This window comes from Ursus arctos, unplaced genomic scaffold (genome assembly GCF_023065955.2).
Source record: "Ursus arctos isolate Adak ecotype North America unplaced genomic scaffold, UrsArc2.0 scaffold_16, whole genome shotgun sequence".
NCBI lineage: Eukaryota > Metazoa > Chordata > Mammalia > Carnivora > Ursidae > Ursus > Ursus arctos.
In genome coordinates this window covers 32,876,227-32,904,080 of record NW_026622830.1, presented here as the reverse complement: position 1 = coordinate 32,904,080, position 27,854 = coordinate 32,876,227, and the positions used below count along the sequence as shown (strand labels likewise).

Below are 27,854 nucleotides of genomic sequence, written 5' to 3'. Positions count from 1 at the left end.
ATGTGATGGTGGGCACAATATGCCAAAAACAAGTCTGTCTTGGAAACATTCTTTTATTATAAAAACCTAAGAATGGGTTCTTAGAACAGCCTTTTAATTTCAGTTATGCAAGATTTTAATATCGCCTGGAAGTCAAGTAAAATTCCACTGGGTAATTTTGAGCTTTGTTTATTTGTTTTACTGAGTTGGCAGCATAAATATCTTCAAATATATATGTACATATGAGGCTGTGTATATCTGTGCATGTATGTAGATGACATTTCTGCTGGTTGACTGCTTTTGACCTATAAAAATGCCTAGTTCACAGGGTTCATCCTCATATATTCAAGAAAAGTTTAATAAATATTAAAAACTCAACATACTGAACATACTTTGTGCCCTAAGAGAATATGACATCATACTTCCTATTTCTCTCCTTCTTAGTTCATTCTATTTTGCATCCATCCTATATGACACAGCAAAGGACCCAGATGCTGTTATCATAGACCCAGATTATATTCCTTCAACTCAACCAATAACAAATGCCATCCAAATGCCCAGAAACGGTCTTTCAGAATCCGTTACGTGCCAATGACTTTGTCCTCAAAATAGACTTGCAAAACACTCTGCTGACTTTGCAGGAAACCCTGAATGCTATCAAGAAAATAGAAACCCTGTACTAGTCTTTTCTGCAGAAACAAGAAAGCTCCATAGAGTGACATATGTTCCTTAGACTTACAGAACTGAGAACTGACCACTCGATATAAGATATGAGCCCTGAACCAGCCGCTGAACCTTCAGCTGCACCAGCAGAAAGCGGACAGACATTCCAATTCAGTAAGCAAAAGTATCATTTGAGAGCCTTTTAAGCAACACTCCGCATTAATACAGCATGACTCCTCAATGGCTGTAAATTGCAGCTTCAGGAGCATCTCCATGCAACACTTGGAAAAACCACATCCTTGTTACCATAGTTAAGCACACAGCCTCTAGAATCAGCTAAATCTCAGCTTATACCTATTCCTGTGAGATTTGATACAAGTACTCGACCTCTCTGTGCTCCAGCTTCCCATCTAAAAATGAAAATGAAAGAAATATCTGCCTCCTATAGTTGTTATAATGATTGAGTTAATACAGTGTAAAGTGCTAACAGGCCCAGCACATGATAAGCAATTAATAAGTAATAGCTATTATTATCGATTTGATACCATTGTATCCATTCATTTTAAGGCCCCATAGCTGTATCCTACATTTTTTACCAGGAGAAAGGGAGGGAGATCTTTGACTAAATGATTTTTGCCTCAGGAAAGAATTACCCCTAAAGACCTGCTTGTCACCTGCCTATTTTCCTATTTTCAAGTGCGAAATATGTCAGCATTTAATGACAAGAGGGAAACCTGAAATACAGTTCCTTTACGAGCATTTAAGTAATACTTATTTTAATGTGCATTTCTGCTGCATAGATTTCAGGAAATTCATAAGGCAGGGTCCTCAGGAAGTCACACTGTGGTGGGCCAGTGCAGGGTTAAAGACATCTAACTCTAATTTAAGAACATGCTGGGGCACAGCTCTGAGTATTGCACACGTGGACTCTACAAGGGAACCATAGCCCAAACCAAATGCTGATTTTTAATAAGGGAACAATGCTGAACAGTCTTATTGTAAATCTAGCGGAAGAAGATGTCATTGTCATCAGTGGCACTATTATTGCACATGGGACAAAACATGGTAGCTTCCGAGAGGACCCTGGATCACTGACATTTCTGGCAGCTGAAAGGAGGAAATGTTACAGTTGCCTGCACGCAGGGCTGAAAAGGAGAGGATGGTTGCAAATGTGGCAGATAAAAACAAGCCTCTATTTCAGGCTGATAGGACAAAATACTGACTGTACTCAATGACCTGGCGGCTCCAGGTGAAAGGCTTTCAACCATTTCCAAACAAATTTGGTAGAAAAGTCAACATTTTAGAAGTCTTGTCTGAAAGAGGCGAGGGTGAATGGGGACCTATGTAAAACTGCTCCACCAAACTTTTCCTTTTATAGAATATTATATAAATAAAGCAGCACAGAATTAAATGTCACTTAAGACCCCCCAAAGCTAACTGATTGAATAATAGGAGTCAGTTAGATCACCACTTGAATCTTGCATTCTGACTTGATGCTGAATTTTGAAAACAATTGGGCCTGTTCAACTTTGGCAATTTTTCCTTGATTTTGCACCTGGATTTTTTGTCTTAGGCATATTTGGCTAGTCAACTGACTAGATGCCCATAATTAGCTGGCAGAACACAGTATTACATGTACGGTTCATTTTCCTTTCTGAGCCATGTCCCCAACCCTGCCGTAAGGAGTCATCCAGAAACCCTGGAGCAGCATGAACTCTTGGAGACATTGTATTTGGGTCCCTCTGTCTCAGTGCATATCAAAACTCAAAACGGCATCAACTTGAATATGCCCAAAGTTGCAAAGTCATAGAGTAGTAGTAGGCTATTGTTTTATATACATGTATACTTATTTAATTTATAAAATTACGTCATTCATCTACCACAATACCTAAAAGATACATTTATACATCTTTCAAGAATGAAGAAATAACAAAAAAAACATACCTGCTGAAATAATGCAGAGCAACAGAAATTTAAATTAAAATGGAATGGTCAGGACCACTGTCAGGCAATGCTCCCAAAAGACACTAGTCATATGCTTAAAAATGAAGCTAAGAAGAGCCAACACAGTGACAAGGGAAGTTGGCTGCAGATACCAACAAGTCCTGTATCTACCCCCTCTTTCCATTTTGAGCACTCGGCAGAAGCAGCAGAATTCACATTTAAGCTATGACCAAGGAGGTCCACAAGACAAATGAGAGCAAAAAGATTGGGTGAACAATATAAGAAAAATTACCCCTAGTTATCTTGGGGCATGTATGTGTGTGTACATGCAGGTGTATTACTGTATATGTACATATATATTGTACATGTATTATATATGTATATACAATACTATATTTGTATATATATTAACTACATCGATATGTATACATAATATATATTTGCAGTTAGTGAAATGAATGAAGATAATCAGTTTTATATGGGGACAACTAGAAGACAATATAATTTTTCAACTATGTGTGAAATAATTTACCAGCCAGAAAAGCCTCAGAAACATATTTGGGGTCTAAGCAAACCACAAGTTCACTAAAAAGCTGGAAATTTGGCCTCCTGGGTGACTCTGTTGGTTAAGTGTCTGCCTTCAGCTCAGGTCATGATACCAGGCCTGCGCTTGGCTCCCTGCTCAGCGAGGAGCCTGCTTCTCCCTCTCCCTCTGCCTGCCGCTTCCCTTACTTGTGCTCTCTCTCTCTCTGTCAAGTAAATAAATAAAATCTTAAAAAAAAAAAAAAAGCTGGAACCGAAAATTTTGCATAAAGTAAAATTAGTTAGAGACTGACATCAGCCAAACTAAACTATGATAAGCAGGTCCTCTATGGCAGAGACTGCTAATTTTTCTCCAAAATCCAAGCCACCTTTCTTCCCTTTTGGTAAGAGCAACCTTTAAATGTTGGTTGACTCCTGGCCACTGAGCCAGAGACTACATTCCTCATTTTTCCTTTCAACTAAGCATAGTCATGTGACTAAGTTCTAGCCAATTGGACATGAGCATCAATGATGTATGAACACGTCTTTAAAAGGAGATGCTCACCCTCCACATTTTTATACCTTCCTACAGCTGGAATGAGGACATGGTGCTGTGACCCATATTCAGCCATATGAATACTCTGGCATACATATGGTAGAACAAGAGAAAAGAAACCAAGATACCTGGATAACCACATAGAGTAGGGTAAACTTGCCCCCTGGTTCAGATGTTAACATGCAAAGAAATAAACCTTACATCAGTTCAGATCTTTTGTTTGGGTACTGTGAAAATAGCTATGGCAACGTTGTGGCAAATACCAGTTTTGTTTCAGAGTTGCGCTTCACTCTTGATAACCAGGTATACCTTTGAGAAACTTCAGGAACGTCACAGAAGTAAAATGAAAAATAAGATACAACCTGGCTCTGATATTTTAAAAGTTTTGTTTTTAAAAAGGACATTAGCAAATACTTTGACAGAAGGTATGATTTGTAACAGGTACTTTGTAGCTTGTAGCTTCAAAATTTCATGGGTTAATAGTTGAACTAAGTCAGTAGTCAAACTTTGAAGTAAATAATCTGCACCAAGAACAATTTTCTGAGTCAAGAGAAAGAAATGTCTTTTTGAAGGCTGGTTAAATCACAGGCCAAAGAAAATCAAAACCTATCATTCCTAGAAAGCTTTAAAACAATTGCAAATTGCCTACTCTGGTCTTCAGGATTGTTCTGCTATGCCATAGGAACTGGGCCGGAATGCAAACATTCCAGCTCCAGAATCGTAGTAAAAAATCTATTCTGTATTAAAAATCTATTCTGTAGAGGTCAATATATCACTCCATGATGTCCGAGAATTAATACTTAGTATCAAGGGCTGGAAGAAAATAGGTTAGGAATGTTTCTGATGTTGGAGAGACACATGTAAACACATCAGCAGACATTTACACTTCCAAGTAGAAACACTTAACAGAGAGCAAAATATTTACTTAGACAACCCTAAAGGGTAAATCTCTTTTAAAAGAATAAACTTTTAATAACTCTTAATTAGATTACAAAAGTGGGTAGAAGTGCTTGTAGCTTCATACAGCTTTTAGAAATATTCTAAAATATTTCCTCCCTGAAAACAACAGCTTGTCCAATGTGCTCTGTCCTTTCCAATTCAGGTCAAGGGTGCTATCCTCTGCGGAGCTTTCAAATCCCCCAGGCAAAGTCAAGCCTTTCATACTTCTAGCACTTCCTGAGCATTCTACTGCACTGCTTAATCCTATAAGCATTTGTTTGTTCACTCTGCTTTCCACTTCATTAGAATTCCTTGAGAACATCCACAGGTGGAGCCTCACATATGTTCAAAACAATAGACTCTAGAGACAGGCAGGGTTCAAACCCTAGCCCAAATCATATGCATATAACCTATGGCATGTTACTTTACCTTCCTGAGCCTTATCTCTAAAATATATGAAATTTTCTCTTAAATGAGTTTCTGACAATTAAATGAGTTAATACATGATACATGTATTAATACATGACAAATTTCTCAGACCTGTCCCTGGCACACAAAAAATGCCACATAAGTGTTTTTTCAAGTCAGTTCCTGACCCCATAGGTGCCTAATTAAAATTTACTTGAACAAATGACGGACAACTTCAGAATGGTATGAATCTTATAAAGCAAGTGTTGCTTGTTAAAATATTTGAAACGTTCCAATGGAAACATAACTTCATAAAACACTGGAGTGGTCACAACCGAACAAAATTATCTCAAGGGCTTACCAGAGATGATTCCAGAATAGTCTAAAATTCTAAGATTCCAGAATTAGTCTAAACTGCAACAATTTAGTTCAGAATATTAGTCCTTCCTTTAAAAACCTGGAACTTGAAATGGAAAACACTGCTTTTCAGAATATGCCATTTATCTAACCAAGAAAATTTATGTTGTAGTTTTGAGTCATTTCTTCATTACAGAGACTATCTGAAATGTCCCTTCTTTTCAACATCACCTATTAATTCCCAGGACTTCCACTCCTGTGAGTAGCTGGTGTCTTCTAATTGTTTGCATCATAATTGGTACAAGAAGCAAACATCTGTTTAAAAGCAACATTTCACAAGTACCTAAAAATCTGTCTGTATCTTTACTGTATCAGTATCTAATATTATCAAAAACTTTCATTGACCTATTTTCATCCTTTGAGAATTATTTAGAAACTCTCCCCAGGTGGAAAGTCCACGTGAGCTCCTGGTAAATACCCAGCACTGCACCCTAGTTTGGGGTTCCCCAGAAGTAGCAGTTGTGACAGGGATGTGAGCAGAGGGAATCTTTTTGGAAAGTAACCTCGGAAAATCCAGGCACAGCAGTGGAAAAGTGAGGGAGAATGCCCGTGGAAGTGTGACATCCAGAAATGCAGCTCTGTATACCCTCGGGGAGGTCATGTTTTCACGTCCAAGGCAGGAGGGACCCAAGGCATTTATACACTGATTCACAAAAGTCACTGTTTGAGGACTGTCTTATGGTTATAAACATTCTGTGGCATGTGGGCTGCCACACACTTTAGCAGAACAGACTTCAGAGTTTTGAGAAAAAATAAAAGGAGCAGCGTTCAGGGACACCCTGCAGATAATGGCTGGGCTGGACCACAGTGATAGCTGTGAGGGGTACGGATGGAGTACTGACAGCATTTGCTACACCAGGTCATCCTATGCCCATGTGCAAACTCAAGACAGTAAGATGGCTTAATAATTACAGGAAAGATCCAAACAAGCAAGCACAGCCTGCGTGAGGAAGTAATTCTGTAAATAGGTTGGGACGCTGACGTGTATGCATTCATGAGAGCAAAAATAACACTGAGGGCCACTAAGAAATTGCCTCTTAGCCTCAATTACACTTTCATAAAACAAAGCTAGAGGAAATGAATGTTCTTAATCTCCTTCAACACTTCTACCTCAAAATAGTTCAGGGAAGTCTCCAGTCCCCAGACAGAAGACCTGCCGATGCCAGGTTTTGCCCACTGACGCTACGTAAAGTCTTATTCATTCAACAATCATTTGCACATAAATCATAATTTGAAGCACAGAAAAAATATCAACCAGGTCACTATCGCCTGATGTGATCAATGCCTTTTCTACTCCGTACAGAGCCTGTGGTTTGCAGCTGTCTTTGGATGTGGGAAAATCTGGGGAACTGTTACCTGACACTTCTGCAGAACGTCAAAAGTAAATACATGTCTTCCAGCGATATTTCATTAGGACGACCTCTGTAACGATGGGTAAATAATCCTCGTCAATGAATTTTGCCTGTGAACGTGGGCGCGCGCACACACACACACGCACGCAAATACGCGCCCGCACGCACGCATGCGCCTTACGGACTGTGAGCTCCTGAAAGACCTAGAACTAAGTTCCGTGCATAATTCTAAAGCTTCCTCTACCTAGGTGTATTAATCACAGCAGCCTAGCACAGCGTTATGCACAGCATTATGCTGATAGAAGTCACTGGAGGTGTCAGTTGAATTTGACGGCAAAAGCAAGAACACATATTTCTTCTTGATTTAGAAGTCAACATCTTCCTTCCAAATCTCCAGTTCTCTCACTTAACCCATCCCTCTAGATAAGTATGTTTAAAAAAACAGCTGGACAACATTTAAAAATCAGCAAATGTGTTGCTATATTATAATTTTGACATATTAAATCGGCCGATTTTTTTTTTCCAACCATGACTGAGCATACTATTAGGTCCAGCTGGGCTTACAAGTACCGATAAGGCCCTGTAATGATGAAAGGGAATCGTTATTAAATATGGTGGCTTTAAAAAGCCTGCGAATTCCTTGACAATCCATCAAGAGGTGGAATCTATGTCTCTTCTTATTTTTTTTAAAGATTTTATTTATTTATTTATTTATTTGTTTATTTATTTATTTATTTGAAGGAGAGACAGTGAGAAAGAGCACAAGCAGGAAGGAGAGGGAGAAGCCGACTCCCCACTGAGCAGGGAGGTAGCTAGAGGTGGGGCGGATCCCAGGACCCTGGGATCATGACCCGAGCCAAAGGCAGATGCTTAACCAACTGAGCCACCCAGGCACCCCTGTATGTCTCTTCTTAAAACACAAGCTACCTCAGTGATTTCCTGCTAACTTACAGAAGCCTGGGTCTTAAAGGGCAACACAGCTGCTATCTTGGTCCTCTCTTGAGACATGCCTCCTTGGAGCATGAGGCGCTAGGTGAGAAGCCCAGCCATCTTGAATCCACCATGTTGGAGAGACCACATGGAGAGAGGAGATAGTGACAGAGAAGCAAGCGCAGGAGCCTCAGGTGTCCAGACCTCAGTGATCCCTCCTTCGCTGGCCTAGTCGTCGCCCAGAACCATAATAGAGGACTGTAGCAAATGATTGTGCAGTTCTACAAGACCAAGTTTGGGGTGGTATGTTACAAGTCAATGAATAACTGGAACATCATGTACTTTGTAAATGTATTTTTCCACAAAAACCTTATCTATAACCGAGAGTATCCACGATTATATTGTAGAAGAGATACAAAACCCAACAGAATGAAAAGAATGGCCAATTTCTGCAAAGGTGTGTGTAACAAAGTTCATTCTGGCATCAGAGCGCTCTTGGGAATGCCCAGTCAGTGAGCTGGATTTGACTGGAAACCCTTCTCGCTCTGTGGGATGGGGATCTGACTGCAGCAGGTGGCTTTTTTGAAAAACTTCACCTTTCTAATGAACAAGAGCTGTTCCTTTCAATTCCAACACAACGTGAGGTATATTTTTTATGTCAGTTCTGTCAAACCTTGACATGTGGTACAGCCCCAAACAATTCAACACATGCCTGGTCAGTAATAGCTACTTGCCTTCCTCTGACAGACCATGGAGACTGCTCACGCTACCAAGCGAAGAATTTTAAGGAAGCTTTTCCAGATGTATGCCTTTGTCATTTTAAATTCAAACACTGGAAGTAAGTTGGAGGGCTCTTCTACTTTCTGAGAAATACCTTGTGTTGATCTAGATAAGTGGTTTGATTTGTTTGTTTTACTGTCTGACAATGTAAGTCTCTCTAAAAACTGATTTAAGAAATGCTCATAGAATATCTTTTTTATTCAATATTCGTAAGCATCTTCTATCTTGAAATTTAAAGAGTTTTTAAGGTATCATTCACAACAATTATAAGATTCTGGTATTATATTCTATAGTGTTGTATTCTATCCGCCTATTCTCTTTTATACATTATTCCTTAGCTCGCAGTGTTCCTTATACATTATTGCAAAGAGCTTTGCTTTGTAGGATGGGACTATATAACCTTAGAATTCAGGGGGAATGGAGGAATAGAAAAGGCTTGACAGAGGAAAGAAAAATACAGAAAGAAAAAAAAATTTTAAGTAAGCTTCACGCCCAGCACAGAGCCCAACATGGGGCTCGAACTCACAACCTTGAGATCAGGACCCGAGCTGAGATCAAGAGTTGGATGCCCCACACCTGACAAGCCACCCAGGCGCCCCACAACAGGAAGAAAATTTTAATAAAATAATCAGGATGGCTTCGGTAATCTAATTTTTGGAATATTACGGTAGGTATCTTCAGTAGGGTTGCCCCAGGAACACACCTGAGATAAAGGATAGAGTGCAGAATGTTTATCTGGGCAAAGTGATCCCAGGAAACAATGATAGGTGAATGCCAGTGCAAGGCAGGAAGGTGAAGGAAGCCTAAAGAGAGTGTCTAATGAGACAGATAACTGTGGCCAGTAACGAGGCTCAGTCCTGCTGGGGAGAGCATACATCAGATCTTCCTGCCTGAAAGCCAAGGGGCTTGGGGTCCTTTGCTACCAAAGCCCATCTGTAATTGGTGGAGGGCTGCTTCTAGGGGCTTTAACTTTCTGACACTTCCAGTCTGCCCAGCACATGGTGGAGAGCATTCCAGAGACCAGAGAGATCTCTTAGAAAGTCACAAGTACTTGCAGCAGCAAGCTGACAGCATAGACCAGATGCCGAGGGGGCATGGACGGGGCACTGACATGTCTACTGTGGTAGCTGAAATTCTTCCCAACACCGTGCTGGGGAAGAGCAGATCCGTGGCAGGGGTTAAATTTGGGGATTTTTACTTATTTGGATACATCTTAGTGACTTGGTACCAGAGTTTTAGACTTTGTATTATTATCAAAGCTAATGTCGTTGGGGACCCTGGAGTTTTTAAAATGTGACTTTTGAGAACTAGGGAGTATTGATAAAATATTTAACAGACCTCTCGCCCTCTTTGGCTTGTTATCAGAAGCCTACTGTTCCCATCCCAGGACCCATATCACCCCTCCAGTTGCTTCAAAGTCTCTCCTAAACTCTGGGGCAGCAAAAATGTTTATTTTAAAAGTCAGTTTTCATTAACATACACCAAACACATAAGCAGAAGAACATGGAAGTTTATATGAGAAAACACAGGACTGAAAAGCACATTTATGAAGTGCTTGGGGGGGGTGAGCATAAGGGGTTTGATGAATAGCAATTAGAAGCAGGAAAAGGGCCACCTGGTTTAAAATCTGCTTTGAATCAGAATTTTTCTCACATATGTTTACATTTTTCTATAGAGTACAAGGGGGCACCTGGGTGGCTCAGTCAGTTAAGGGTCTGCCTTCAGCTTAGGTCATGATCTCAGGGTCCTGGGATCCAGCCCCGAGTCGAGTTCTCCACTCAGTAGGGAGTCTGCTTCTCCCTTCCTGCCCCCCCTCTGTGCTCTCTCTCTCTCTCAAATAAAGAAAATCTTTTTAAAAAGAGAGAACAACTACACATCCATACAAATAAAAAAACACCAAGGAGAATATTTTTACCAGTTGCTGGAATTGTGTGCCATCTTCTCTGAACACTGAAAATTTAGCTTACTACCTAAATAATTTATTTCAGTAATGTGTGCTAACAGAGAAGTGCAGAGGGATAAGTGGATGCACCAAAAACTGAGCAGGAGAGAAAAATCTAGCAATCCACTATGCTTGCTTTTTCCCCTTTCTTTTCTTGTCTTTTCCTCTCCCTTCCTCCCTTCTGCTCTTCCTCTCCTTTTCTTTTATCCTTCCCTTCTTTCTTTTTTTCTCCATTTCATTTCTTTCTTCCTTTCTTCCTTCCTCCCTTCCTTCCTTCTTTCCTCCCTCCCTCTCTTTCTTTCTTTCTTTCTTTCTTTCTTTCTTTCTTTCTTTCTTTCTTTCTTTCTTAGTTGGTGGTGATCAGAGGCGGGGTAGGAGAAAAGGTGAGACACTGATCGAAGGGTATAAGCTCTCAGTCATAGGTGAGTAAGTGTTGAAGCGCGAGCATACAGCATAGTGACTACAGTCAATGACAATGTATTCCTGACATCTGCTACAAGTGTAGAGCTCAAGTGTTTTCACCATTTTTAAAAAAGTAACTGTAGGGTGATGGATTTGTTGACTGTGGTACCCATTTCACGGTGTACCTGTATATCAAAACATCATGATGTACACTGTACACATATTCAACTTTTATTGGTCAAGCATACCTCAGTAAAGCTGGGGATAAAACTACTTTTCATTAAAACCATTTTGCATTCCTTGATAATGGGTATATGGATGGCAAAGGAAAGTCTTACTAGTTAGGTGTCAGGACAAAGCCAGGGTGGCATGAAAAACGCCCATGGAAGGATACGCAAGTCACGGTTTGGGTTCCCTGAGAGCTGGCTTGAAGGAAGACAGCCAGATTAACATGAGTGACCACATGTGGAAGTCCTAACTGACACAGCAGTGGCAGAACCGTGGTCTTTAGAGCTCTGGGCTGGGAGCAACCCTGCCTGAAGGCCAATCTCCTTGTCATGTGTAAGCTGTAATGTGTAATGTGGAGCAAGACCGCCTCTGTGAACCTAAATTTCCTCATCTGCAGATTGGGGGAGTGCCAGATGCCTAATACCTACCTCCGAAAAATCAAATGTGCTAATGGAAGTGATCCCCTGGAACAGAGTCTGGCATATAACACACACTTGGTACGTATTAACTGCGGGTTCCAAGGGCTCCCACATGTTTTGTATTTGATTCCCACAATCTTCAACTTCTTATGATTGTGTGTCTATGTTACTTTGCAAACACACCGACTTTATTAATTACAACATGATAAGGACATGTAGAGAAGAATATTTATTCATGCATCACATAGTTATTGAAAAGGTTGCATGCATCATGCTAAACCCTGCTATATACAGGCAGCCAAAATACTGTGTCACACATCTCGCCCTTGTTGCTGAAAACCTGACGCTAACACTTTTTTCTTAAGATTTTATTTATTTATTTGAGAGAGAGAGAAAGAGTGCACATGTGGGGGGGTGGGGCAGAAGGAAAGGGAGAAACAGACTCCCCGCTGAGCACAAAGCTCAGCCCAGGGCTAGATTCCAGGACCCCCCTGAGATCATGACCTGAGCCAAAGTCAGCCCCTTAACAGACTGAACCCCCCAGGCGGTTACCATCAAGGGATGCTAACACTTTCGGTGACACTGCCACTCCACCGTCACTTGGCACAGTGATACCATGCATATGGCTCATTCAGTGCCTTGGTTTTGAGTGAGTATGGTCTTTATTTCACCAGAGTAATGCATCATCATCCATGGAGCCATAATAAGAAAAAGGAAAGGGTGAGGCTTTAGCACCATGACTTATTATTATTAATTATATTACTATTTATTTTTTAGAAAAAGGGCAGTTTCTATAAACTAACATTTAGTTTAGTACATTAAGAATGTTCTGAAACGAAAGGGTCAGAAGACCTAGAAGACCTACATCTGACTCGTCAAAATGATCTTAGTTCAGGTGCTTTATATTCATTAAAAACCTCCCTCTCCCCCCAAAATTCAAACAAGGACTTAATAATGAACTTGAACTACTATAAGGCCAGAAAAAAAATACAAATACATATCTCTGATGTGGCTAAAGAATTTTTTTAATCCTGGAGTTCCCATCAACTGTACAGAAATTTACCCAAAAAATTTTTTGTAATTAAAGACCTAGTATGAATGCTAGGGTGTACTGCAGAGATAAGACTTTAGAGAAATAATGTCTGGTTATAATTCCCATTTTATTTATGAATTCCAAACTTAGTGTTGGTCTCTGCACCCCAATATAGAAGTTGAGATGCTCAATTAAAAAAAAAAAAAAAGAAAGAAAGGAAAGAAAAGAAAAGAAATATTCTTAAAATGTATTCTCAATGGAAGAAAAATAAGTGGAGCCAATAGCACTCTGGGAAAAATAAGGATAAATAATGAGAATTGCACACAAAATAAAAAAGGACAGATGAACAGGTTATTTATTTATTTAAAAAGATTTTGTTTATTTGAGAGAGAGAGAGAGCACAAGCAGGGGAAGCGGCAGGCAGATGGAAAGGGAAAGAGAGAAGCAGGCTCTCCGCTGAGCAGAAAGAGCCCAACTTGGGGCTCGATCCCAGGACCCTGGGATCATGACCTGCACGAACGAAGGCAGATGCTTAACTGACTGAGCCACCCAGGCATCCCCTGAACAGGTTATTTAACAAGTGCCTTCAAAATTATGGAGTTGTTACAAGGTGAATACTAACATTTCATTCTTTATTTCTACAATGAAAACAAAAAGCACCAAAACCTTATTAAACAGAACCAAGATGGGTAAATAATGAATAGCAGGTACCAAAAGAGGCTTTAACAATAATCTGGGTTGGGTGTTGAGCTCATCTATACAAATCAAATCTGGTCATAATTGGGAGATAGGAACATCTTAGGATTTGCATGTTCATTTTATGAATCCTATGAATTTGCAAATTCCCCAATTTCACATATTTGCATGGGATTTGATGGGGGGGCAGCATAAAATTGCTCATTCAACAAATATTTGCAGAGTATTCACTTGTGCCGAGCACTCCAGTAGGTGATAGGAGACAGTGTTTGTGATAACAGTGAGGCAGCCCCTGACACCATGGAGCTCACGATCAAGGATGATAGACATTTCTTAAAGACAGAATTACCCAAATGAGGCTCTGGTTACAGAATGTCTATTGCAGCAACACATAGTGAGCCTTTTGCGAGTCTGAGAGGCACAGGAAGGCTTCCCGAAGGTCTTCCCAAGGGAGCTGAGATCTCAAGGGTGTTAAAAGTCTCAAAGCCAAAGGAAGATAAGAAGAAACAGCTCTTGCCAACTGCTTAATTCAGAGAGGATTTGATGAATCCGAGGAACTGGAAAGAGATGTTGGTGAAGGGAGCAGGGCGGGCGTAGGGGACGATGACAGAGGATAAGGCTGAAAACCTGGGGGGAAGCCAGAGGCAAGTTCTTCTAAGCCAGTATGAACCCCAGACCAGCACAGCAACATCTTCTAGGAACGTATTAGAAATGCAAAGCATGGGGGGTGCCTGGGTGGCGCAGCGGTTAAGCGTCTGCCTTCGGCTCAGGGCGTGATCCCGGCGTTGTGGGATCGAACCCCACATCAGGCTCTTCTGCTTTGAGCCTGCGTCTACCTCTCCCACTCCCCCTGCTTGTGTTCCCTCTCTCGCTGGCTGTCTCTCTCTCTGTCGAATAAATAAATAAAATCTTTAAAAAAAAAAAAAAAAAAAAGAAATGCAAAGCATGGGGCTCCACCCCAGACCTCCAGAATCAGAGACTCTGTGGGTGGGGTCCAGGAATCTGTGTCCTAACTCCACCAGGATATCTGCTGTAATCTCAAGTTTGAGAACTTTCTGTTTTTTTTTTTAAGGGCATTTCTGTGTAGCCTCCTTGACCCAAACCCTTAAAATCACTTCTCAATTTCATTCTGTCACTTCACTCAGCCTCTATTGCCACTCACCTTAGTTGTGATCACAACCTCCCGAATGGTCACCCTGCCTATACTCGTCTTTTCACACACTTGTTCATTCATTCATTTGGTAGTTATTGACACCTACTAAGTGTTTTAATACATTAGTGGACAAAACAAAGATCTTTGTCCTGGTGGGGTTTACATTCTTGTTTGTGGGTATGTGGGCAAGACAGAGAGTGGACAGAAAGTAAGCCAAAAACATAAAAGATAATCAATAAGCAAATTATAAAGGATAGAAGGTGATAAATGCCGTTGGGGATAAAAAGAGAACGTTGATGACTACAGCAGGGCATGGAGATCTGTACTAACTGAGCTGCCTGTAATCTACCCCTCAATATCCATTTTATAAATGGGAAAAGAAACTCAATTTCCCAGGTAGCTGGCACCTTAGATGTTTCTGTCTCCCAGCTCTTGACCTCCCCCAATGTCACTGCAGCTGCACTTTGGTTACCTGGAAAGTAGTCACCGAGATAGAGATTTTTATACAAGCAGAGGGCTAAGTGGATGTTTATGGGATCAGCACCTACCTAAGCGAATGAATGGGGAGGGAAGGGAAAGGCTGGGGCAGAAGGAGAAGTTAGGCTCTGATACACTTGCCAAAGAAGTCTCAGCCAACCTCAGTGGAGTTCCGAATTGAGATGGTCCTACCGAGTTTTCCTGAATTGGGGTGAGGAGCCCGGATCTGATATACTGGAATCAACACGAGATTGGATGTGTACTGCCCGAGGGGGCATGATTATAGGCAAGCTGGCTCTCCGCAGACAATGTCAGTTCCCAGAGAGGGGATTGTCAAGAAGAGATGGTGACGCTGCATGAACTACCTTACCAGCACTGGTTGGTTCACCAACTGTAGGGGGAGGGCAAAGACATGGGCCAGAGCACACAAAAAAATCAACACCCTTCAGCTTGCTTGGAATCTCCTGTTCCAGAGCATCCCGTGATAACATCTTCCCCCAGAATGCCCAGCAATGTTGATCTGTGGCTCAAGCACTTTGAAGAGTTAGCATCAAAACCATAAGTGAGTCTTTGCATGGAGGGAATCAGCCCTGCCAGATATCAATAAAGTGTACAAGTGCTCATTCAAGAAGAGTAAAACTGCCAAGATTGTAATTGCTTGTAACTGGAAATAGGCAAAGAAATTAATGTTGCTGAATAGCATTCAGCCCCCTGAGAGCTGGCAAATTTAGTCAAGATTGCATATCATTAGAAAAACTGGAGCGAAACATTTCAGTCAATATGGTCTGCTTTCTGTGAAATCTGCGAGTGGTCATAGTTAACACGGTAAATATTTAATTCCACCACTTACGACTGCCCTTTGCCCCTAGCATTTGACTTTGGTGGCTCTGGGAACTTAGGCAAACACTCGCCGCTCCTTTGATTTGCCGAGCACTCATTCTGCCTTAGCTGACTGCCTAGGGACAGAACCACAGGAAATGCGTAAGACAGACTGGCAGGCACAGGAAGCTTAATGAGGTGGGAAGTAGAATGACTAATGTATACACTTAGAGCTGGAAAGGACCTTAAGGATGAAAAAGTCCACCCTGCATTCCCTATTATACATGAGAATATTAAGACATGAAAACCAGAGAGAAAGGTTAAGTGGTTTTGCCCAAAGTCACACAACATCTTCGGCTGTGAAGGCCAGTTCTGTTTCCGTTGTAGCACGTGGTGGCCAGAGGTGTGTGGTGACTCTGCAATGTGTTGACTTAGCTGGACTGAACAAAATTTCCCAGTTGCCTTCCCTGAATGTTTCTTACTAGGGTGGGCCACCAAAGATGGTACAGAGGAGAGTCGGAAGAAGGAAGTGAAGAGGCAGCCATACTATTCTTCACACTCAGAAGGTCACACAGTGCTTTGTAGTTTCCCTACTGCTTAATAATATTTGCATAATAAAATAGTACCTAGTATTTACTGAATGTTTATTCAATGAACCCAAGACCCATTTTAAGCATTTTGTGTCATATGGTAGCATTTTATTCTTTTTATTATTCTTTTTTTAGCATATGGGGAAATTCAGGCAAACAAAGGTTATATAGCTTTCCCAAAGGCACAGAGTCAAAAATCAGCAGAACCAGAATTTAAAGTTAGTTTGGTTGACAGAAGGCCTCTAATCTTCACATACACTGCCTCTTATGAAGAGATTCTGCTTAAATGTATATATTTCTCACATACCTTATAATATTTTGGCATTACCATGGTTTCCCTTAATGAATGTCACTACCACTTTCCTCCAGAGCTTAGAAGATGTAATGCCACTCAAAAAAGAATTAAGAACTACTGTGGTACCAAATTCGAATGGCTTATCCCTTTCTTGCATCCATGGCAACCATTACTAATCTATGATGGCTCTCATTCCAACTCTTCCTAGTTATAGCTGCAGAGATGTTCTCAACACAGTATTCTAAGGCAGCTGTTACTAACTGACTGAACATGGCACTCAAGATGCTAACTCAGATGGAGAAAAAGGATAATGTTGATAGAGACAAGAATGAGATCAGCATAGAACATGGAAACCAGACCAGTTAATCAACATATTTATTCAGCTCTTACTATGTAATAAGCCCATGTGGAGGATACAAATAATTATGACATGGTCTCTGACTTGAAGGAACTTTTGCTATATCAGAGTAACAAAACATGTATACACATAAAAATAACCATTAATATAAAATAGGTTGTAAGTGTTGAACAATGACACAAGTGTGAGGTTTCCAGAAAACTGTGAGTTTGAGCTGGGTTTTGGGAAATATTTAGGCTTTGGATAGATAAAGGGAAAAGAATGAAAGATATTCCAAGAAGGAGAATGGAGTGTGCAAAATTTCTGATGAGGAATGGAAAAGGTCAAAATGAGTCGGGGCAGGGATCTGGAAAGGAAAAGACAAAGAGAAAATATGAAGTAACAATTGGAGCTTTAAGGATCTAGCTGGGAGGTTTGTACTTCCCTTGATAAAATTATATACAAATAATATAAATATAGTATAATAAATATAATAAATAATGTAATAATATAATTAATAACATAATATAAGTACTACCATATTATTTATGCATAATTTTATATATAATTTATATATAATTTTATCTATATAATATATATATATATATATATATATATATATATATAGTTGTGTAAAGTAGATGCCTCAATGTCTGTAATCCTTTGTCTCTCCTGGTATTCATACCTTTGACTATTAATCTTGTAGTATTCTCCTGCAGCGACCCTTGGTTTGACTATATGAGATGCTTTAGCTAATGGAATCTTAGCAAATATGATACAAGCAGGGACTTGAAAAGTGTTTGGGTAAGTGAAGTCGCTTACTCTCATCCTTGCTTTTCTGCCACCATCAGGGGAACATGTTCAGGTTAGGCTGCTGGAGAATGAGAGAGAGGTGGCTCCATTGTCCCCATTGCCCCAAACAATAACCAGCTGACTATCAGGCACAGGAGTGAAACCAGCCAGGACCCAAAGAACCACCAGGTAAGCTTAGTCTCTGTTGGTGAACCACAGACTCCTGAATCAATTAAACCAATGGAAGTTGAGGAGTTTTTGACACAGCACTATTTTGAAAATAGATTATTGATACAGTTCTTTTTTGTCTCTTCCCTTTATTTGAAAAACAAAAACAATTGCTAGTGTTTTCTGCTTTAAGTAACATTTAGGCTGCAGGCAGTCTGACAAGCCCTCCATGGCACCAAAATTTTACTCTAAAGAGAAAGAAATGGTTTTCCCTTCCTCTCACAGTTAATTAAAAAACAAATACACATAAACCTCATTTTCAATGTAAGTAAATAAGCAGTGTAAATAGTTAGACTTTTTCATGACTCTATAATCCCAAATATTTGGAAGAGAACACTCGATCTGCAAGAAATAGTGCCACTTGCAAACATAGGAGAGCCTATTGAAGGGTGAAGCCATTTTTCCCCCAGAGAGAAAACATGGAGGCTCCTGGCTCCCAGGAGCTACAAAGTCTCTGGCCTATTCTAATGACTCAAGGTTAAGGTTTCTATTTCTTCTGTATGTGTCCCTCCTGTTGAAAATTTTACAGATGGAATGAGTATAAATTATGCCCTTTCTGATGGGGTAAGAGGAGAAAAATGTTTAAAAACATGCTTTTTCCTGTTTTTCCCTCCTGCATTAATACGTGGGAGGGTAATTACTCTTGGTTCTGTTTCATACAAGAAGAGTCGCACTCCACAAACACAGCATGCATCTGGTTTCAGAGCAGGAAAAACATGAAAATAGCCAATACCTAATCACATGTACCCCCATGTAAAGTCATCTTAGAGGCAGTCATTGTTGCTCTCCTAAGGTGGGCCCGCCTTCGTCCCTTTGAAGTTCTGCTGAGGATCTTCACCATTTTCTTGGGGAAGATAAACAGGAAGACAAGTGTTTGAGTACAGTCTTTTTGGCCTGATCTTACAGGAAGCTCTGGATCATAAATCACACTACAGAGTTGTTCCTATTTGTAGCAACAGGACAGGACTATTGGCTGGGGTCAGAGGGGAGCACGGTGTGTGTGTGTGTGTGTGTGTGTGTGTGTGTGTGTGTGTGTTGAGAGACAGATCTGTAACCTCTGACTAAACAGCTTCCACAAGGCAAGGGTAATTCTTTGAGAAGGGAGGCAGCTGTGAGCCTGAGAAGCCATTCCTCACAGAAGTTGGGATCTGTAAAAGGCTCTGGGTGGGCCACCTACAGTACCTTCTACAGCTGACTGTTGTATACACAGCAACATGGACTCAGGTTCAGTGACAAGAGAAGAGAAAGGACATCAACAGAGAAGAACATCCACAAAGCAGGTGCAGTTGAAGTACTCATTCTCTTCCTGCATAGACATTATTTAAGGTTGACTCCATTGCTTGCATTCTAAGCCTAATCTGTACATGCGTGTTTCCGCCAGCTGTGTGATATGGACCAACCACGACTTTAGGGCAGGGATTCAGAGCTGTGGCTCAAACAACACCTCCTCAGCTTCCTAGCCCCCTTCAAGTGGCAAGTTAGAAAATTCAAAGCATTGATAAGGGCAAAGATCACTCTGGAGTTATGGGAGCATTTCAGAAAGTCAAGACTTTCTGAATCCTCATGCGTACCAATGTCTGACAACCGATGCATTTAACAGAGACGAAACCTAAGCTTTCCCTTCCCTGAGAAACAGTATTATCAAATGCCACCTAATCAAAGGCACAATCACAAATGCCTTTCTTCTCATTTCTAAAAAGGAAAATGTATCAAAATGAAGTCCAGATAACCCACTTTCCAACTCAATCAAATAATTGCTGACCACACAAAACTAGAAATCAAGACAGTACTTTCTGGAAGCAGACACCTTTCCACAAGTATCTAGGGATTCAGGTAAATATTTGAAGTAACAGAATAGACATACCCACACATAATTTCCAATATTGCTGATTGAACTAATCACACCAGTTTTTGTCAGTGTTTAGTTTTTCTAAATCTCTGATATAATAACTCTACATTGTACAATGGGGAACTTTATTTTTTTGCTCTTCTGAAGTAAAATTTATATAAGTGAGATGCACAATCTTAAGTATACATTCATGAGTTTTAATGCACACACACACATCACTCAAACCCCATCAAGATACGGAGCATTTTCATCACCCCAACCCTTGCCTCCAACACCCAGAGGTAAGCGCTGTTCTCTTTTTTTTTTTTTACCATAGATTTATTTTCCTTATTCCAGAAATTCATCAAATGGAATCAAACAGTACATACTCTTTGGTACATGGCTTCCTTCATTCAGCATCACGTATTTGATTCATCCTATGGTTGTACGAGTCCTTCATTCCCATGTGTTGATCAGTATTATTCAACGGAGAAATTTTAGAACCAAACATTATCCAGCTTTTGTTCTGATGATTAAAGCTGATTTAAAATGCTGATTTAGATAATGGCTAATTTCTTTTTATTTTTTAATGATGCCTTTTAAGAAAATATTTCTTAGTGAATGAGGCAAAATTTTCCAATAGAGAGACCCACAGCCATAAAAACAAACAGTATCTCCAAAGTGAAACTCCTCGAAATCCATTCCTGCCCCACAATAAAACCGCATACACATACATAAAAATTTCTCTTAATCGTTTGTAAACTGCTTAAAAGATACAGTAAGACAAAAAGAAAAAAACCCACTACACATATTACCAATGCTGTTCTGACAAAACCAATCAGCCATGTTGTCAGTTCTTGGGCATAACAGCAGCAAAATAACCTGAAGAATAATTCCCTGGGTGCTTTATTTCTGGCAAATTCTCTTAATTGGCTAGCATGCTAATCCCTTTCTTAGAAGAACACTTAGCACTGGAAATGTGTGAGGCAAACACAAAAATACGAGTCCTGGTTTGGTATGCAAATCAGCACCATGGAAACTGGCTTGGCATTGCTGAGCTCAGGGCAATCGGCAGGGAGCAGATGAGCTATGAATCAGAGCCTAAAGAAAAGTGCTGTCAACAGGATTATGGACACGGATTTCTCCTCATCCTATGGCTCCCTTTAACTCTGAACCAGGAGACTTAAACTTGACACTTCAATGGACTAGATCATCACGGGGCCTCTATATCTCAGTTTTAGCACCCACTAACAAGATTCTCAGTCATTCGGAGTACAGATGTTGAAGTGTGACATAGTTTAGCTATTATTTCCAGTTATAAGGAATGTATTTGTAGAAATCTTCAAAATATCATATTTCCTTATTCAAACAATAAAATAAATGCTTTTCTGTGTCAGCTGTTACGTGGGCACAGGAATACTCCTGCCCTTGGTTCTATTTGCATGACCCTCGTGGTCGAGAAAGGTCTTGGGCATTCTTCTGGGGGCAGAGAGAATTTCACTCTTAGTATCTCACGGAGGGATATTTCCAAAGACTAATCAAAGTGCCCTTAGAAAACCATACTCCCTTGTTCACAGAAGTCTTTTACCACGTGCCTCCACTAGTCCACTCAGAGAGATGGCCACAGGCTACTTAACTGTTGTATGAAACAAAAACTTAAAAAGATCTTTTGGCCATAAGTTCCCATTCACATGTAAGAGAAGAGGTGGCTGGAGCCAGTTGTCCAGTCCCCAAAGACTGCATTAGAGATTTCAAAAGCCAAAAATAGTGCGGGAGAAGACAAGGAACCATGCAGCCAGGAGAACCATCCCATGTAACAACCATATATTACCAGAGTTTACCACAGAGTGTCCACAGAATTCAGGGGGTCTGTGAACTAGAATAACAAAAATACCTTTATTTTTACTAGCTGCTAACTAAGCATTTTCTTTAATCAAGGATGTAAATAATAAACCATATTAATATTGGTAATATTTGTTATTTTGCCAAGGAAAAATGACAGATGTTTTTATGTGACTTTACAGATGTGACAGATGTTCATCACATACGCTCATTGCTACTTCCAAATTACAGTAGTTAGGACATCAACTGGAAGAGCTTGCTATTAACACATTAATAAAGGGCACACATACTAACCTATCCGATAGATGTTTTCTAGAAATACACCGACACCTGCATTTCAAAATAATTAGTTTCCTCTGTTTGTATATAATTATAGACTTAAGAAATTTACTCAGTTATGTAGTTAATAGAAACAACAAACTGGGGGCGCCTGGGTGGCTCAGTCGTTAAGCGTCTGCCTTCGGCTCAGGGCGTGATCCCGGGGTCCTGGGATCGAGCCCCATATCGGGCTCCTCCGCTGGGAGCCTGCTTCTTCCTCTCCCACTCCCCCTGCTTGTGTTCCCTCTCTCGCTGGCTGTCTCTCTCTCTCTGTCAAATAAATAAAAATCTTTAAAAAACAAAAACAAAAACAAACTGATATGCACAATAACATGATTAAGGCAAAAACATTAGAAAGAGTGAAAGAAGCTATACACAAAAGAGTGTCTATAGTTCGGTTCCATTAGATGAAGTTCAAAACTATCTACGGTGATAGAAACCAATAGTGGTTGCCTCTAAGGCAGGGAGGGCTGATCAGGAAGAGAATGGGGAAACTTTCTAGCATGGTGGAAATGTTCTTGTTTTGATCTGGATCACGATGGCTATGTATCCATTTGCCACAATTGAGTTGTATCGTCATTTATACAAAACAAGTTGGCCCATCAACTATCCATCTTTTAAAAAGCCAGATGGCTCCTTTCTGCCAAAGAATCAGATAGTCCTTGCACCCACCATGCTCTAGGTCCTCTGGGCAAATACTGAAGCTGCTTGGGAAATACAGAAAAGACCAAAGATCAGAAAAGATTCAGATTTCAGTATGTCCTTGGCCTGTCTTCTGGGCTGTGATACATGGAGGCATTTCAGAAAGATGGCTCAGCAGAAAGGCCAGACTGGGAACCGTGTGTGCAGGTGGAGAACTGTCACCAGTGAGAATGGATCCAGCCTCGACCTTCCCCACCTGAGATTCGTCATCTCCAAAAATAAAGGGATAAGAAAATCCTGAGCCTCCTAGCCCTAACAGCTGATGATCCTGAAGGCCACACTAATTTTTCCTCCTAATAATATTTGGTTCTAGGTCCACATTTTTTTAAAATTTCTGTTTGGATTTTAATTTTAAGTCCCCAAATTGAGATTTTGTTTTAACATTAAGAAGAGAGAATATGAATGTTTCTATTTGGAATTCAAACAGAGCAGCACCATAAAGACAAAAGAGGTACAGTGCTAATGTTGGCAGGCTTCATTATTGTTAGTTTATTTTCTTATTATACTTAATTAAGTAGACTACAAGTACTGATAGAGTATTGATTAAGCTTACAGACATGGCCTGGGTTCAAATCCCACCTCTTCCACCTCCTAGCTACACAATCTCGGGCAAGGTACTTGACCTCACTGTGTTTCTGTTTTTTATCTATAAAGTGTGAGAGTCGTTATGAGAATTAAATTAATTAGTGTTTGCAAAGAGCATAAATTTCCTGGCAGATGGAAATATATATGCATGTATTCAATAATAAATTAAGGGCAATGTTTGGTTCAGAAGGAATTTGTGTATGGTCTTCCAATCTTGTATGATTTCTAATTGCTGGCTATGAAAAGCTCTCCCCCCACAAGAAGGTCTTGTGCATAAAGCAGTAACGCATTTTGATTGTTCAACCCACATTAAAAGTGGATTAACCACTTTGATATTTAAAGCTCCCTTAATACAGACAATAAACAGCTCTACTGTATAATTTGTAGAAAAGAAATAAACCACCATGAGTCAAGTACACATGTTCTTAACTAACAACATAATTAATGATTAATGGCGTAGGATAGAGGAACTGCTGGACCAAAACAAAAAACAAACAAAAAAAAAACTTATTAACATTAAAATACTCTCTGAAGGCTTAAAGGGAGCGGTCAGGTCTTGGGCTGACTCTTGCAATAGATAATCTGTAAGAAGTCAATGGATTGTTCAATTCTTTAGCTCATTTTACTTCTATAGATTCCGTCCCTAATTCATTTGAAGATGACACCAGAGAGGCAAGGAAGGCCATTTTTATGGATCCAATTAAAATTGAATCCAGAGACAAGACCTTTTAACTGATCTCCAGAGTGTCCGTGCCACAAGCACACGCACCCCTACCCATCAGCACCCATTCCCACCCCTCAGTCTCCAGCCATGCTATGTCAAAAATAAACACTATTTTTAACCACTGAAACGTGGATGCTTTTGTTAATTCTATTTACAGACCAAGGAAGATGCCAACAAAATGTCCCATTTTACATCATCCCTCACCAGACATGACAGTTGGAAACTCTTAGTTCTGCTCTGCTTCCGTTGTGTTTCTGAAGTCATTTGAATGATTTAAATCTGAGATAAGTATTTGCAAATGAGCTGAAGAAAAAAAAAAAAAAAAGATGTGTCTGAAAACTCCAAACTGCCTCGGTAAGTTTAATTCTTGGGGATTTGGTTAATGCTAGTAAAAGTACAGTGGCAGCTCTCTGCTGATGGTAACAATTCACAGTATAACTTGTAAAGATTCTGTTTCCAAATCAAGTATTAAAAACAATTCCATAAAAAAAATGGAAGAGAAGATTGCATACAAGGAGGGTTCTTTATTCACTTTTCCATAAATCCACAAACTAACATTAAAACCACAATACTTTGAATAGCATCCAATTTTATTGAGCACCTACTATGTGTCAGCACCCATCTGTTGACGAATCATGTGAGGCATGAGTACACTGAATTCCCAAGACAGTCCCAAAAAGAATGACTATCTTCATTTTCAGAGGAAAATACTGAGGATCACAGACATCAAGGAATTTGCCCAAAGTGAGATGACGACACGGGATTCAACCTGAAACTTAAGGAAATGTGACCCAAAAGTAACAAGTTTCTTTCTAATACTTGACTATGTAGAAGATTGCACACTTGAGGTATGGAAGTGCTGAATTGCTATACTGTATACCAGAAAGTAATATTACACTGTATGAAAACTAACTGGAATTTAAATAAAAACTAAAAAAAAAAAAAAAGATTCCACATTTGGACATGACCAATGAACTGCAGCTGGTATTTCTGGGACACTCCTTCTGCCTGTCCCCAGGAATCCAACTGGGACCTCCCATCATAATGAATTCATAATTAAGATGGAGAGGAAAGACCTGGAGAAAGCCAAGAGAAGACATGCCTGAGACGTTGCATCTTTGATCTTGGCACCCTATTTTGTTCCTGCTTTTTCAACAAATCACTCATTCCCTGCAGGCAATCTTTGCAAACAGCAACCCAATAAAGCACTTCATTCTATAATGAGAACTGTCCACCGGCTTCACCTCCTCTGAGAGCATTTAAACTTCAAAAGAGGAATGCATTCATCTCCACAAATCCTTAACACGCCATGGGGGCGGGGGGTGGGTAGCTGTAAAGAACAGGCCCTCATTTCTGCTCCTGGAGCTGGTGTTAGGTCGCATGCCTGCCCCCTCTCCGCTTCCGCCCCCTGATCATTAAAATTACTTTAGCAGCCCACCAATCAGGCTTCCTGCTCGGAGACCCTCTCTTCTTTGCATGCAGCTCTATAAAAACCAAAGCTAACCCCTGCCTGGGTACAGAAATGAGCGTTTCGGTACATAACTCAATCAGTTGCTAAAGGATGAATCTGGATCATAACAGACGTAAGGAGAAGGCCTCAGAATTGAGGAAGAGATAAACATCAAGATTTATGGGGGTTCAGAAACCAACTCTGGTGATTTTGCTTCTGAAGGCCTGACATGAAACCGGTCAGAACTCACCTGACCCCTTTTCTCATACCACTAGAGGGCACTGGTTGTGGGGAGCCGAGCTGGGCTTTGCAGGAAGCTCTCATTCATTCCCGGCAGGTGGAGGGCAGCTAGAGCAAATCTCAACCAGGTATGGTCCTTAAGGTGGGCTGGTAGAATGGAAACTGCATGCTTTCGACCCAGAAGTGACTCGGTTCTGATCCTGATTCTGCTGCATTCTGTTCTCTTTGAGTCCATTTCTTCCCAGAAACAGGGCTGATACGTCCTGAGTGTTGGGAGGAGGGTTCAGGACAATGCATCTGAGGGGCAAGCACATACCCAGTGTGGAGTAGATGTTAGAAACGCCACAGGAAACTGAAAGTGGCTCCTGTCTTCTGCACAGGCATGATTGAAATAGACAAATGAGGGCACGAGAGGCATTAAAATGTTGTGGTTAGGACTGTGAATTCTGGATTCCAATCCCAGTGAGCAAGTTACTTAACCTCTCCATGCCTCATTCTTCCTCATCTGTAAAATGTGATATAATCCTAGTAACCATACCCTTGTGAGGATTCCATGAGCACTGAGAATACTGCCTGGCCCACTGTGAGCACTCTGTAAGTATTGGCTATTTATGATTATTGCAGTTATTAGTGTCACTTGCACCAGACCCAGGAGACATACACATACAACACCAATCATGCCCAATGAAGCATGTTTGAAAGGCGCAGAGATGTTTTGCCCATAGAAGAGGCCCCTTAGGGGGAGTTTGAGACCTGTCTTCCATTTTATTAAAAAGCTATCAAGCACAAGAAGGTTTCTGATTCATTGTGTTAGGTCCTCAGGGATAAATCAGCCTCAATGGATCAAAGCAGCTGGGGATTTGTTTTGGCTCAATTTTAAGAAAAAAAAAAGGAAAGAAAGAAACTGGCTGAGCTGCTTAGAGATGAATCAGGATGCTCCTGGAGGGAGGGAGTTTCTGGTCCCAGGGGAGTTCAATCAGCACTTGGACACAACTTTGGCACAAGCGGCCCCTAAACATTGACTGAGTGATGGGAACAGCCAACCTTCAGGAACCCCCCACTCCCAGGACAGAAGTCCATGATGATAGGGAAATAATGGAGCCATGTCAGCAGACACTCTGTAAATATTATAGCTTTAGTGCTGGGACACTGAAAAAATGTCATTTGATTTGGTCTCCATTTCCTACTGGGCCAGAACTTACTGCTTTGTGTCTGCCCATACCGTCCACCCCTTAGAGTCAGAGCTGGCTCTGGAGCTTGCTCACCTCTCAGTCTGAGATGATCTTTCAAGAAAACAGCAAGAAACACTATTCATTTGAGACGAGAACCTGGCCTTGGGTGCACTGTTCCATTTTAATTCATGGCTTATTGGCAATCACTCATCTCCTGCTGGAAATTAATTAAGGCTTGTGTTCAGCAGGAGCTGGTATTTGCTTTGAATCCCAGACCCTACTGTCGAAACTTTGAAATGACAAAAACATGTCTCCAATTTGGGGCTCGATGAGGCACATTTGAAGAGCCCCCTGTCGCTCTCGGCTATTCTGTTCCGAACAATGTGCTATAAATGTTCTCGGCAACAACGCACAGGGTAGATTTCAGCCACCTGGAAGTTCCTGCTGATTTTGCCAGAAAAAAAAAAAAAGTCTACCTAGGACTGGACATAAAAGGCCAATTTGAAGGGGAAAAAAAATTAGTATTTTCACTGGAGATTTAAAAATTACCCTCTTCACATTGTGCTTCTCTGGTCCTTTTATAAAAGAAGCAATGCACGATGTGTAAGAAGGATAGTAAAAAGTTAATGATTTATCACCCATGAATTTCTCTTGTTTCTCTCCCAACTTCTTTTTAAGATCTGTATCCGCCTCTGTGGCATTCTTCTAGCTTCCATCTGCTCAGGAGGGAAAGTACAGCTCTTCCGTTAGTGTCAAGAACTAGCAGCTCCCCTTGCCGTAAAGGCAAACAGGGCCCGGAGACAAAACAACTGAGGAGATAAAATCATGACCTTGACTCTGAAACCCCAGATCTATATAAAGAGTAACGTGACAAAGAGGGAACAGGACACCTTTCAGCCTAGATGCTCTTCTTATGTTTTCAGGAGCTGTGCATGGGAGCAGAACTTCTATTTCAGGGATGCATGCAGGATGTTAAGATGGAATCAATCCTGCCTTTCCAAGAAAAGGCTATTCCTCATGTCTATGTCTTCTCCTAGTAGAGACCACCAACCCTCTCCAAGGGCACCAAGCTGTGGAATAGATTCCCTACCT

General features: G+C 40.7%; 1 protein-coding gene across 6 annotated transcripts in view; it reads right to left on the bottom strand.

Annotated features, from left to right (window-relative positions):
• The window catches only part of PLCB1 (phospholipase C beta 1), a 661,927-nt gene that overhangs the window by 476,474 nt on the left and 157,599 nt on the right, over nt 1-27,854 (bottom strand). The window contains exon 1 of one of the 6 annotated variants that reach the window (XM_057312660.1): nt 6,785-6,804. The exons of the other annotated variants lie outside the window; for them this stretch is intronic. The gene's annotated coding sequence lies outside the window, so the exon portion shown is untranslated. Of the gene's footprint in view, nt 1-6,784; nt 6,805-27,854 lie in introns of those variants that run through there. 6 annotated transcript variants of the gene reach the window in all.